At 53.3% G+C, this 12,706-nt stretch overlaps 1 protein-coding gene across 10 annotated transcripts in view; it reads left to right on the top strand.

Moving 5' to 3' along the window:
• Positions 1-12,706, top strand: part of LOC135911706 (uncharacterized) — a 288,230-nt gene that overhangs the window by 209,480 nt on the left and 66,044 nt on the right. For 9 of the 10 annotated variants that reach the window (XR_011514482.1, XR_011514483.1, XR_011514484.1 and 6 more), the window contains one exon: positions 11,290-11,473. The exons of the other annotated variant lie outside the window; for it this stretch is intronic. The gene's annotated coding sequence lies outside the window, so the exon portion shown is untranslated. The remainder of the gene's footprint in view (positions 1-11,289; positions 11,474-12,706) is intronic. 10 annotated transcript variants of the gene reach the window in all.

The raw sequence follows: 12,706 nt of genomic DNA on the forward strand, positions 1-12,706 counted from the left end.
AGGTTGAAGAAGCAATGCAGGGCTTACAGCTGCGCTCTCGGCTGCGTGTCACAACAAAAGTCAAATAGGGCAGGAAGCAATTTCTTGACGATGGAAAGGTGGGCTGCCGGAAAGAGAAGTGCTCCCTCAGAGTCACAGGGCAGTCCCACTCGACGGTATGACGCAAAGAGCGCAGTGCGCTCAACATCGAAGGCTGGGCAGCGGAGCAGAAGGTGCTCAAGCGTCTCCTCCTCGCCGCAATCCAAGCGCACGGGGCTGCCTCTTCCGTGCAGTCTGTTCATTAGAGAGTTCCAGTATTGGGGACGCAAGGCGTTGAAGCCCCAAGCGTTTGGGTGCGTTTGCGTACGCAAGCAGAAACGTGTTATAGGTTAGCGGCCCCAAACGCAAACCGCAATGAGGTCCCATGCGCTCGCAGCACCACCGTCTGATCGTTGCTGCGTTATCTTGTTATAAAATATGAAATGAAGCATATGAAGTAAAGTACATTAAACTCTTTTTATTAGAAGCAGTTAATAGGGAGGTTTACAGAGTCTGGTAATCGGGTAAACGCAGGTTGGGGCGGAGCCATGAACTAGAGCGGCCTGCATGGTGCTGCCACCTGGTGGCGCAAAGCTCAAACAGACAAAAACAGCTAATATTGCAGTAACCAAGTGTATTTTGCTTTGCTGCGGGTATAAATTTTTGGCAGCAACACAATTAGGCCAGTGCCGATAATTTACACCGGCAGCGAAGTAGAATAGACTTGGTTACAGCAATATTAGCTGCTTTTGTCGATTTGAGCTTTGCACCGCCAGGTGGATGCACCAAGCAGGCCGCTCCCGTTTATGGCTCCGCCCCAACACCCCAACTGTGTTTATCCGAATACCAGACACGCTAAACCTCTCTAATACACATAAAAACGACATCTGTCGACACTTGGCGAAAGATTTATTAGATTATCTACCCGCTAGCTACTCGTAAGTTCTCCTACACCGCAAGAGTCACGTGGGTAACGTGACCTCTTAGGGGCAGCGATGTTTTCGGCCGCTCCAACAACCCAAGGACGCAAGTAGACGTAGCGGTCTGTGCATGCGCAGTAACGTCGCCCCTAGTTATTGCATACGCAAGCCGCTTGCGTCCCCAACACTAGGGAGTTTTAGTGTTGTTTTAATCGGATGATGATGGTGCTCTCCTCCCTTGTTGCCGATAGCACGGGAACGCTCGACTCGATGGCTCCCAGCAGGTCCGTGTCCGCGGGTAACCCGACCACCCCGTGCAGGAAGCCGGTGCTCTTGCCGCGCTCGGCTGGCAGTCGGGCAGTCACTGCGATTCCGTGCAGCTCAGTGACTGCTAGCAGCTCCTCCAGGCACTCCCGTGTGGTAGTATCGGCTGCCAAAATGTTGCATTTATGGTTAACGCGAACCACTGCAACACCTGGCCGCGAAGAGAAAGTTGCAGCGAGTGAAAGGCGCGGTGCTCTTCGGAAGGTTCCACCGGGCGCCGAGGGACGGAAGAGCACCGTACCGACAACCGCAGGGTCAACCGGGAGTGCAGCAGTCTCCAGGGCTCGTGCACGCCGCAGGTCCCTCTTGGACTGCACCAGCGTGAAGTCGTACGTGGTGGACTCGCGGGCGGATGGTGTCCCTCTCTGTACTGCAGCTGTAGGCACGCTGGGTGTGACCAGGGTAACAGGTGGGCGCCGCGAGTCGTCCGTTGCCCCGGGAGACAAACGGGAAACATGGGCAGGCTCCTTCCTCTTCTTCTGCGTCTTCTTCCCCTTTGGCTTCGGCCGCGAAGCAGGCTGGCATGCTGGGTCCTTCAGAAACCGCGCCGCGGGGTTATCGGGGCCCTGATGTGGCAGTCTAGTAATGTGGGGGCGCGCCCTTGCTCGGAGGGGACGCGGAGGAGGCGGCCGTAGACTCGGCGGGATGTCGATAGGTGGCGCTCGCCCTTTTTGGAGGGCCTCCGTCAGGCAGAGACGAGGTGGCGGCTGTTTCGCAGGAGTGTGGGGAAATGGCGCTGCCGTGGTCCGGTGGCCGCACGTGGCAGCTGGCTGCCGTGTGCTAGCTGCTCCGGGCTGGGGGGAGAGCTCGACGGCTGCTTCAGTCGCCGGTTGGCTCCTCGTCCACGCTATCCGTCTCGCGGGCACGTTTCCGGGAGCTGAATATATCCGTGTCCTCGTCGTCGGAGGGGGGGAGCGGGACCGAAGCATGGGGCTCCTGTACTGGGGGCCGTCCTGGAGAGGCTTCGAAGCGGTAGTAGGCAGGGGGGGGATCCACAGGGAGATCGATGGTGGTGGCCCGTTGACTGAGCCACTGGCCCAGCATGCGAGTGGCACGAGAGAGAGAGAAACAACTTTATTGACCAAGAGGTTCGGGCACGTAGGTCCCAGGGTCCCCGCACGACCCCACTGCGCTATACGTTTGTGAGTTCATGGAGTTCCATGACGTGGGCGGCCCGGTCAGTGGCGATCTTCTGCCTGGGCGGGTCCGTCGAGCGCAGGAGGGTCTCCCATTCCTCCCATGTATTCAGGAGCTCCGGGCCCCGCGGGGGAGGGTCCGCCGGGCATTCAAGGAGAATGTGGGTAAGCGTAGCATGGGGGTGAGTGAATTGAGCACACGAGGGGGTGTATGCTCCCGGGCGGATGCGGGAGAGGAAATAGGGGGACGGAAGGGTGCGGGTCTGGAGGCGGCGCCATAGTATTTGGTGATAGTTGCCAAGGGATTGGTGGGGCGGGGGGTATAGCTGACGTTCGGCGCGATATGCCTGGGTCAGCTCGCTGAAAGAGTGCATGCGCTCCCGGGAAGAGCTCGACTCCGATTCCGCCGCCGCCCGGTTGATGAGACCTCGGGCGTGGTCATTGGCGGCTTCGTTGCCGGGGTTCCCAGAGTGCGCAGGCACCCAGATCAGTTCCACCTGGCGGGGCGGGTTTGCGGAGGGCGAGCTGAGAATGCGGAAGGCGGTCTCGTGGACTCCTCCTCGTGCAAAATTTAGGAGTGCGGTTTTTGAGTCGGAAAGGACGTACCGAGCATTGTGTGTGTAAGGGCAAGCGCGATCGCCGCTTCTTCCGAGGATTCCGGGGTGGATGCGCCAGGAAGGTGGAGAGTTGCGATGGGTTGGAGAGTATTGTCGACGGCTACAGCTATCGCGTCGTCGCCCGTGCAGGCCGCATCCACCCATACGGCGTCAGCTTCGTTACCGTAGTATTTGTGTAGAGCTTTTGCGCGGGCTTTGCGGCGGGCCGAATGATAGGTGGCGTGGGTGTTCCGAGGGAGAGGTTTTACTGTGAGCTGAGTGTGTATGGGGCGGGGAACCGATAGGAGTGTGGGGTCGGCTGCTGGTATGTGAATTCGGAGAGCGTCTAGTATGTTACGTCCTGTGATAGATTGAGCTAAACGAGTGTATTGTGCTTGCCTGTGGGCCTCTATGAGTTCGTGTGTGGTGTTGTGGAGCCCAAGCTGGAGAAGTTTGGTGGTTTGCGTGTTAGGGGGGAGGTGTAGGGCCACCTTGTAGGCTTTGCGAAGCATAGCATCTAGGGTGGCGATTTCTTCTTGTCGAAGTCGAAGATGTGGTATTGTGTAGAGGAAACGGCTAAGTATGAAGGCATGAATGAGACGACACAAATCGCGCTCCTTCATGCCATAGTGTTTGCCGGAAACTCTTCGGATGAGGTGCGACAGCGCTTCCGTCACCCGCTTGAGTTTCCGGATAGTGAAAGTGTTCCGGCCGTTGCTCTGGATGTGTAGGCCCAAGATCCGCAGTGTGTCGACCTCCGGGATGGAGTGTCCGGCCAGAGTAACGGTGATTGGGGCGGTGGGAAGAGTACGTGGTGAGGGACGCATGAAAATTATCTGAGACTTTTCCGGGGAACAGGATAGACCAATGCTTTGTGCGTGCTGTTGTGTGATGTTTGCAGCGGTTTGTAAGGTTTCCTCTATGTCACCATCAATGCCGTGGGTGGTCCACAGAGTGATGTCATCTGCATAGAGGGTGTGGTGAAGGTGAGGGATATCTTGAAGAGCATGGGCTAAGGGAATGAGTGTGGAATTGAAGAGAAAAGGGGAAAGGACAGAACCTTGCGGAGTACCCACTCCGCTGAGGGTGTACGGAGGGGACGCATGGGAGCCCATATGAACCTCGGCCGTGCGTCCCGAGAGGAACGCTTGTATGTACGCGTACATGCGGGCGCCTACATCGAGGGGGGAGAGAGCCGCCATGATCGCTTGGTGTTCTACGCGATCAAAGGCCTTGGACAAGTCCAGGGCCAAGACGGCTTTAGTATGAGCGGGGATGAGAGGGTCAAAGATGTCGTGCGTCAATTGAAGCATTGCATCTTGGGCGGAGAGACCTTGGCGGAAGCCCACCATGCTGTGCGGATATAGGTTGTGGTCGTGCATATGCTGATTGAGTCTGTTTAAAGCAACATGCTCCAGAAGCTTCCCGAGACATGATGTGAGTGATATGGGGCGGAGGTTTGATATGGTGTGGGGTTTGTTCTGTTTCGCGATGAAGATAATTTTGGCATGGCGCCAGGACTGTGGCAGGGTGCCCTCTCTCCAGCATTGATTAAAATATTTTGTAATCTATGTGATAGATTGATCGTCCAGGTTACGGAGCATAGAGTTTGTTATTCTGTCCTTTCCCGGTGCAGTGCTTGTGCGGATGTTTTGCAGGGCCATGCGGACCTCTTGTTCCGAAATATCGGTGTCAAGGGCCTCATTCGCGGCTCCTGTGTAGGGTGGTAGAGGGGGGGAGGTGCCGGGTGCCGTGTGTTCTGTCCGGAGTTGGTCCAGAAGGGTGTCGGGGGAGAGCGTGGAGTTGTGGATGAGGCGTGTGATGTGATGTTGTGATGCTGTGCGCGAGTGTGTGGGGTCAACAAGATGCCGTAGGAGTTGCCATGCGTTCTTGGTAGAGAGGTTGCCAGATATACTGTTGCACACCTGACCCCAGTTGGAACGGCACAGCTCCTCGGCGTGTGCAGCGATTTGTGTCTGTAGCGTGGCCAGTCTTCGTTTTAGCTTTCTGTTATGTTTTTGGCTTTTCCATCTCTCTAGGATGCTGTGGTGTGCCTCCCAGAGGTGGGCTAGGCGCGTGTCCAGTGTTGGGGTGTCGGGTGACGTGGTAATGTGTTGCGTGTGTGCGGTTATATCGTTTAGGAGAGATGCGACCCACTGATCAATGTCTTGTATCGGGGTGTCTGGGTGTTTTTGTCGTGCGGACCGGATTGCATCCCATTTGATAAGATTGTGGGTGAGGAGTCGAGGGCTGTGTTGTGTGTGAGGTATTTGGATGGCTATCATGTAATGGTCGCTTCCGAGTGTGTGTTGCGTTCGTGACCACGAGATACCTTTGAGGCAACGGCTAAGTGTAAGGTCCGGACTAGTATCCATGGTTACACTGTTGCCAATTCGGGTTGGTGTGTGAAAGTTGTTATGTGTAGTAAGGCGCAGGTCTTGGACACTAGTCCAAAGCCTGCGACCCCGTGCTGTGGTGTACCGATAACCCCAGTCTGTATGCTGAGAATTAAGGTCGCCTCCTATGAGTAGGGGATTTCGGCCCGCGATGCTATGAATTTTATGGAGTAGAGTATCGAGAGTGGTCATAGCTTGGCGCGGGGTGTGGTATATGTTGGCAATAAAGATCGGAGGTGTATTACGTTTCGTGGGGATGATTTCAATGAGGACACACGGAGTGGTGGAGGTGATTGTGTGTTCTTGGAAGGTAATAGTGCGATGTATCAGTGTGGATACCCGAGGGTTGGCGGTGGTGTCTGAGTGTACTGCGTGGTAACTGGGAAGTTTGGCTTGGTGTTGTGTGTCCTGCAACAAAAGGATCTTAGGTATGGCAGGGAGGGTAGGTATTAAGAGCTGCAGCGGCGCGCGCTTGCCCCGAAAGCCGCGGCAGTTCCATTGAATTAGTGATAGGTGGGTAGAATTATCCCGGCCCGCCATATTGGAGCGTGGGTGGGGCGAGGATAGGTTCTCGTGGTGGTAGTGGAACAGGAGGAGTAGGTAGGTGTAGGATGGAGGTAGGGGAAACCTCCTGTGAAGAGCTGGTGTTTGTCTCTAGCCTCTGAAGGCGCGTCTCAAATTGTGCAAAAGTACGTTCGAGAGTTAGGCTTAAGCGTGTGAAAAGTGTGTCCATCTGTTGCTCAAGGCGAGAAGATAGCTGTTCGGCGAGTGTTGTGAACTTGGTTTCGAGGCGCGTCTCCAGAGCTACCAATTTGGCGTCAAATTTGGATTCCAAGTCTTTAAGATCAGCCTGATAATCGGCATGCGAGTCCGATGTGCGTTTCTTTTTATGGGGGGGTGAGGCGGGTATGGCAGGTGCGGTGGGTGATTCTGCAGTGGGTGGGAGGATTCGCTCTGGGGAGGGTTGCTGGGGTGTGGAGGGGGGAACGGGGTTGTGTGTTAAAAGTGTTGTGAGGCGGCTTACCTCCACACGCAGAGCCCGAAGCTCCTGGTCGCGGGGGTCCGGGGTATGCGGGGTGTTGCTTGCCAGTTTTATGTTCACGTTGGGCGTCTTCAGCTTGTCCGCCCATGTCGGTCGGTCCGAGCTCTTAGGCCCGTATTCACAAACCAACCTTACCTTAACGCTATAAGGCGCCCTTTTATAAGGATGAGGAAAGTATAAGGTTGAGAAAAGGCCAAGGTATGATTCAGAAGCGTCCCTTATTGCGTGAAAATGCGTCCTTATCGAAGGCGGCCTTATCGTCATAAGAGATGAGCATGGGTGCGAGGCTATGAACTTTTCTTGGCCTTAAACCGCTCAGTTATTAAAAAGGAAACATATTTTTGTCGCTGACAACAATAAATATAAAAATTGGATGGCGCATTATTACGCGTTGTGAAAAAGCAATGTGAAAAGAGCGAGTTCTAGCTGTTGCGCGTCTCTCATCTGCAGATGAGAGACGCGCTAAAGAACGGCAACGCGTGTTGCCATGGCAACACGCGTTGCCGTCTTTTTTTTTTCCATTTGCGGTGCTTCATTTTCCATTTCCATTTTGCGGTGCTCGAGCGCAGTTCCTTCACTTTTTCTCTTCTGTGTTAGCTATAACTTGCGTTAGACGCTGTAAATATTGCGCGTATTTATTTATTTATTTATTTCCTCATTTGTTCATTTATTTGTGTTTTGAAGTGTTCGTTTGCTTATTGTAAGATCTGTTGTCGCAATGGCCACTGAGAGGAAGAAAATCAACTTTACGGAGGAGGAGCGGGGAATTTTGATTGACTTGGTGACGAGAAAGAGCAACGTGCTGGAGAACAAGCGTACTGATGCGGTGTCCCTGAGCGAGAAGAAAAAGAAATGGCAGCAGATAGAACAACAGTTCAACAGTAAGAACACAGTCCACCCGCGCACGGAGCATCAGCTACGCAAGTGTTGGGACAACTTGAAAGAGAAGTGGCGGCACGGGCGAACCGCGATCGTCTGGGCTCGGAGCAAGTGGCAGGTTGGAGAGAAGGTGTACCACCGCTCGTTTTGAAAAGCCGAACCTGCCAAGAAACTCGCCGTCGTTGTACATCTCCATGACATTCTGACGGTCCCTGAGTACACGCCGGATGAGCTTTACATAAGGAAGGGCTTCGCGAACATCGGCTTCCCTTAATAGGGCGACAAAATCGACTAGCTCCGAAAAGCTGCTTGCGTGGTCGGCCATAATAAGTGGCGCCTTAAGGTAGCTGCCGGGCTACCTTAAGGAACGCTCCTTTTCCGAGCCGGTAAGGTTAAGGAAAGGTTCGACTTAAGCATAAGGTTTGTTTATGAAACGCGTTAAGGCGCTGAAAAGGTAAGGAAGGCAAAAGATAAGTATAAGGTTGGTTTGTGAATACGGGCCTTAGAGCGCCCTGTTTGTAGGCCGGCAGATGGTTCCGAGCGTTGTAATCCTGAACTGCGCGGTGAGTTGTGGTCGTCTTGTCGCCGGGATCGTGCTTCGCGTTCGGGGGTAGGCTTCGTTGTCCTGTGTAGGTGGCGGTGCTCGCATTCCCGGGTTCCGGACAAGTGCGGGCCTTGGCAAATGATGCAAACGGGAGTGCATGTTGGATTTGGTTCCTTCGGGTGTGACTCGCCGCATCTGGGGCACTTGTGTGTCCTAGGTTGGATACAAACATCTGTGCGGTGGCCTATGGTCCGGCAGTTGCTACAGGTCTCGATCCTTGGTGTGTAAGGCGTGCACATATGCAGTCCTCCGCCATAAACAATTTTTCGGGGGACGATGGCGTGACCGAAGGTGATAAGTATAGAGCGTGTAAGACCCATCCGTCGAGCATCTAGTATAGTAGCGTAGGGGTTGCGGGCGATCAAGTCTGCTAGAAGCTCTTGCGGCGATTCTTTCCAGTAGGCGTTCGTGATGACTCCCCTAACTGAGCCATCACGGGGTGCGATATATGCCGCCATGGCATACTCACATTGGTTGTAGATGATGTGCTGGAGTTGCACAAGCTTGAGAGCGTCATCTTGATTCGCCGCAGACACTATGCAAGTGTTATTGACCGGGTGAATTCGAAGTGTCAGCGTGGAGGGGTCGGTAAGTGCAGCGGCCTGCATGAGAGCGGTGAGGAGGTAGCGTGGCTGGAGCATCGTCAGGTCAAGGCCTCCCTGGGAGCGGAAGACGACTTTATATTCGTCTGGCGGAAGAGCCGGCAGCTGCTTGATCTTTTGTGCAGCTGTACGGAGCACGCGTAGCTGCGTCGAGGAGCTGTGTGGTGCGGGAGTTGTGGCGGCATCCCGCGTTTCCCGCGGCTGACTCTGCGATTCCCGACCGGTAGGATCGGCGCTTGGATCTTGGGTCGCTTTTCTGGTTTTCCGGTGATTCGCCTGTGTTCTCAGGACTTGGGTCCAGTCCCGAGGGTCATACTGGCTCGGGTCCATGTCGGTACCTTGCACCTGAACCTCCATGCTGTATGAAAGCGTTGGTGTAGTCGTGCGCACTCGAGATAGCAGCGACCGGCAGTTTTCGCCGTCGCGGCGGCCGAGCGTCTCGCCGGAGCTGGGGAGCCGGAGTCACCGGGGTTTCGAGGCGAGCCGTGCCGCTCGCGGTGCCTCGGGGGCCCCCGGCTGGGGGCGGCGGTTCGGGCCGAAGTACGTGCCGTGGAGCAGTGTTTAGGCACGTCTGACCTCGGCAAGCGCGTGTGGTGTTCTCCCGAGTGGCACGAAGTTCCAGGTCCTCCCTTGCACGGAGTTCGTCGAGGGATGCGGGGCCGAGTGTCACCAGGCTCAAGCTGGCATTGCGACAGTGGCGAACGCGTGGCGGGCGCTCTCCGGGCGAAGCGAAAACCATCTTGGCCCAAGACATCAGAACGGCACGCAGCCTGTCATATCTTCCGCGAAAAACGGCCTCTAATAGTGCTGTCTAGCAGTTTCGTTGTTCTCTAATGGATACATAAGTACCAAGAATGTGGACGTAGACACAGCCACCACCATGGCACATTTGGTAGTGCAACACACGCGTAATGCTGACGTTGTGGGCACAGCTCCCTCCAGTGTCAACTGTTGCTGCGGCGAGCGTACGAGCAAACGAACGAGCAACAACCAAGCGAACGAGCAAGGCGAAAGATAAAAGCGAACATGGGTCGGAACGGGGCATGTAAGATGCGTGGAAAAAAACGGAGAGGAGGGTTCAGTGGTACCATGAGGCGGAAAGCGGAGGAGGTATTGCGAAAGCGTGAGAAGAAAAGCATAGTGCGGCGACGATAGCTACCAGGCGGCGCCACAGTAGCGCGCGTCATCTGGTAGATATGCCGCCGGGGGCTGCTGTGAATCGCGCCCACGCCTCACCCAGGCGCCGACTCTCGCGATCTCCAGGTTAGCGAGGCAGTCGCGCCACACTTCGCTTCGATTCCAACGTGCTGCACGAGAAAGATTGTCCGCACCACCCAGTAAACCACGAAGTGAAAACAGGTATACAGCTGCGCTCAAATTTCGCCTTGGGGAGTACCGTAATTGTCGGTGAATTTCTACAGTGAAACCCCATAAGTCTATTTCCCAATGGGTCTGTCGTTGCCATAGACAAACAGTGCAAGGGCACACGTATCGTGCGCCGTTGGGTTTCTTTCTGCACCAACAGATAGCGCTCGCCTCCGCGCTACCGCGGCGCCGGCCAGGTAGATGAAAAAACAGTTATAGTGACGTTTCACTTCGCGAACGCATGCGATGTGAAATCGCGTGGGTGCTATAGCCCGCACGAAACTTGGCCCTCGGTGCGCCTAGGCGCCGGCACTGACCACGTCGCACATCCCATTGAAGACGGGGTGCGCGAAGCCGTACCATTTACGCACCAGCCGACGCAGTAAAACGCCTCCCCCCCCCCCTCCCACTCAATGGAAACACGGCGTGCTTCCCCCTGTTGTCCTCCCTTGCACACGCGATATTGAGCCACAATCGTCGGCTCAAGGTCACACGCTTTCACTCGCACACACAGCATACGGCACGCGACGACGATGTTATCAGGAGACGAACTCGGTACGTCCGCATCGTAAACAAAACCTGCAGCAACAGGCAGATGAGGTCACGGGCAACCAAGCGCACCTCCGCCGCACGCGATTATCTTCACCTCCAGGCGCCTTCCACCTCCGCCTCCTTGACGGCTTCGAACAGGTATTCGCGCATTGTGTTAGCTTGTCAGTTTCACTTCCGCGTAAAAGGACCAGAAAGCTCGCCTTCACGCATAGCGTTCGCCGCAAGCGTTTCCCGGTGAAAAGTACGATTTCATAAGCTGCAGTTTCTGGGTAGAGGCAACTGTAGCATACAAAGCAGGGACTCATGTAAGTGCACTTTGGTATGTAAAAGAATGACCCGCCTACCAAATGGTTTGGGTTGTGACAGTGCTATGAGAAGGGTGTGTGTAATGAGGACTCCTGAAGAATATCGGGCACACGAGGCGCGGCCAGAGTGTGGTTAAGTGCAATTCACGTCTCGCTGGTCCACATGTTGTAGGTGCAGCAAGTAACGGCGCAAGTCAAATCGCAGGCCATTGAAATGGCATAGGCTAATATCTATGGAAATTGCACGTGAATGTCCCAGTGTGAATCATTTCAAGCTACGTCGCAATAAATTGTACTAGTTGGCGTTTGCAGCTTTGCAGACCAAACAGCTTCACAGGGTGGATTGGAGACCATTTAATTTTGTCCACTTTCATTTCTCTATAGTTTATATAATTTTTACAATACAGCTGTCTACCGCAAAAAAGATTTTATCTTGTCAAAAGAGTTTCTTTCACACTGAAAAGCTGTGTCCATTCAAACTGTTTCTCCTTCTGTTCTTAGAAACGTTTTTACAGCCCAAGTAAATAACGAAGATTTCCTGCCTTTTCAGACATCCAATCCGACACGGTAACCATAAACGTAACAGTTAACGCGCCACCAGAAACCCCTACACCGACTTCCACGCTGGTCGCCACCTTCGGGCCCCAGGTAGCCGAACAAGCTGGAAGGTTCATGAGCTGGCTGGTTAACTTAATGCGGTGTTCTCGCAACCCTGAGGTGCAGCAATGAATAGGGTAATGAAGTCTTTCTTACATTGACCGCTGCAAAGTGCGTAGCAGTTATGTTTAAATGTTTGATTAATGCCGTTGCAACATGGCCTCGCAGCATAGATATTTTTTTGCGATACTCAGCTTCAATTATCTATCGCATCGCTCTAACGTGTGGAAAGGTTTTTTTTTATTTTATTTAGCAATACTGTAAGCCTTCTTACAGGCTCATACAGGAGTGGGTCAAAATTAAAGCAACAAAACACTGTTGGTCAAAACTGAAGAAAGCAATGAAATGCGGTAATTATTACAATTCAAAGATATAACTTGCCAACAAAACGACAGACCAAAGAAAACAGTGCAAGGCAGATAATACAGGGAAAGGGTAAGAGCTATGAACAATTGAGATGTGGTGGGAAACGGCCAAAACACAGTTGCGCAATGGAACGTTGTAGCGTTCGCTGTAGCGTTGAACGTTGTTCCTTAGCTCTCAGGAACGCAGGAAGTCTAAAAGTAGTGAAGAAGAAACTGGGAATAGGCAAGAAGCAGATGTATGCGTTAAGAAACAAAGCCGGCAATATCATTGTTATTATGGATAATACAATAGAGATTTATACAGTACCAGTGACGCCCACGACTATTATGCAAGAGGGAATAGTCTACAGGTATTTGACATCCCCTAAGTAACGCCGGAAGAAATGAAGAAAGCCTTGGGAGCTATCCAAAGGGGGGAAGGCAGCTAGGGAGGATCAGGTAACCGCAGATTTGTTGAAGGTGTGTGGGCAGATTGTTCCAGAAGAACTTGCCACCCTGTAGACGCAATGCCTGATTACCTAGAGCGTACCGAAATCTTTCAAAAACGCCAACATAATCCTAATCCATAAGAAAGACGACGCCAAATACTTACTGTCTGTTGTCTACAAAGTATTTACTAAGGTAATCAAAAATAGAATTAGGAACACTTTAGACTTCTGTCAGCCAAAGGACCAGGCAGAATTCTGCAAAGGCTACTCAACAATAGACCACATTCACACTATCAATCAGGTGATGAAGAAATGTGCGGAAACGTAACCAACCCTTATACATAGCTTTCATTCATTACGAGAAAGCGTTTGATCAGTCGGAACCTCAGCAGTCATGGAGGCATTACAGAATCAGGGTGTAGACGACCCGTATGTAAAAATACTGAAAGATATATAGAGAGGGTCCACAGCCACCGTAGTGCTCAATAAAAAAGCTACAAAATCCCAATAAATGGAG

This window comes from Dermacentor albipictus, chromosome 5 (assembly GCF_038994185.2).
Source record: "Dermacentor albipictus isolate Rhodes 1998 colony chromosome 5, USDA_Dalb.pri_finalv2, whole genome shotgun sequence".
Lineage (NCBI taxonomy): Eukaryota > Metazoa > Arthropoda > Arachnida > Ixodida > Ixodidae > Dermacentor > Dermacentor albipictus.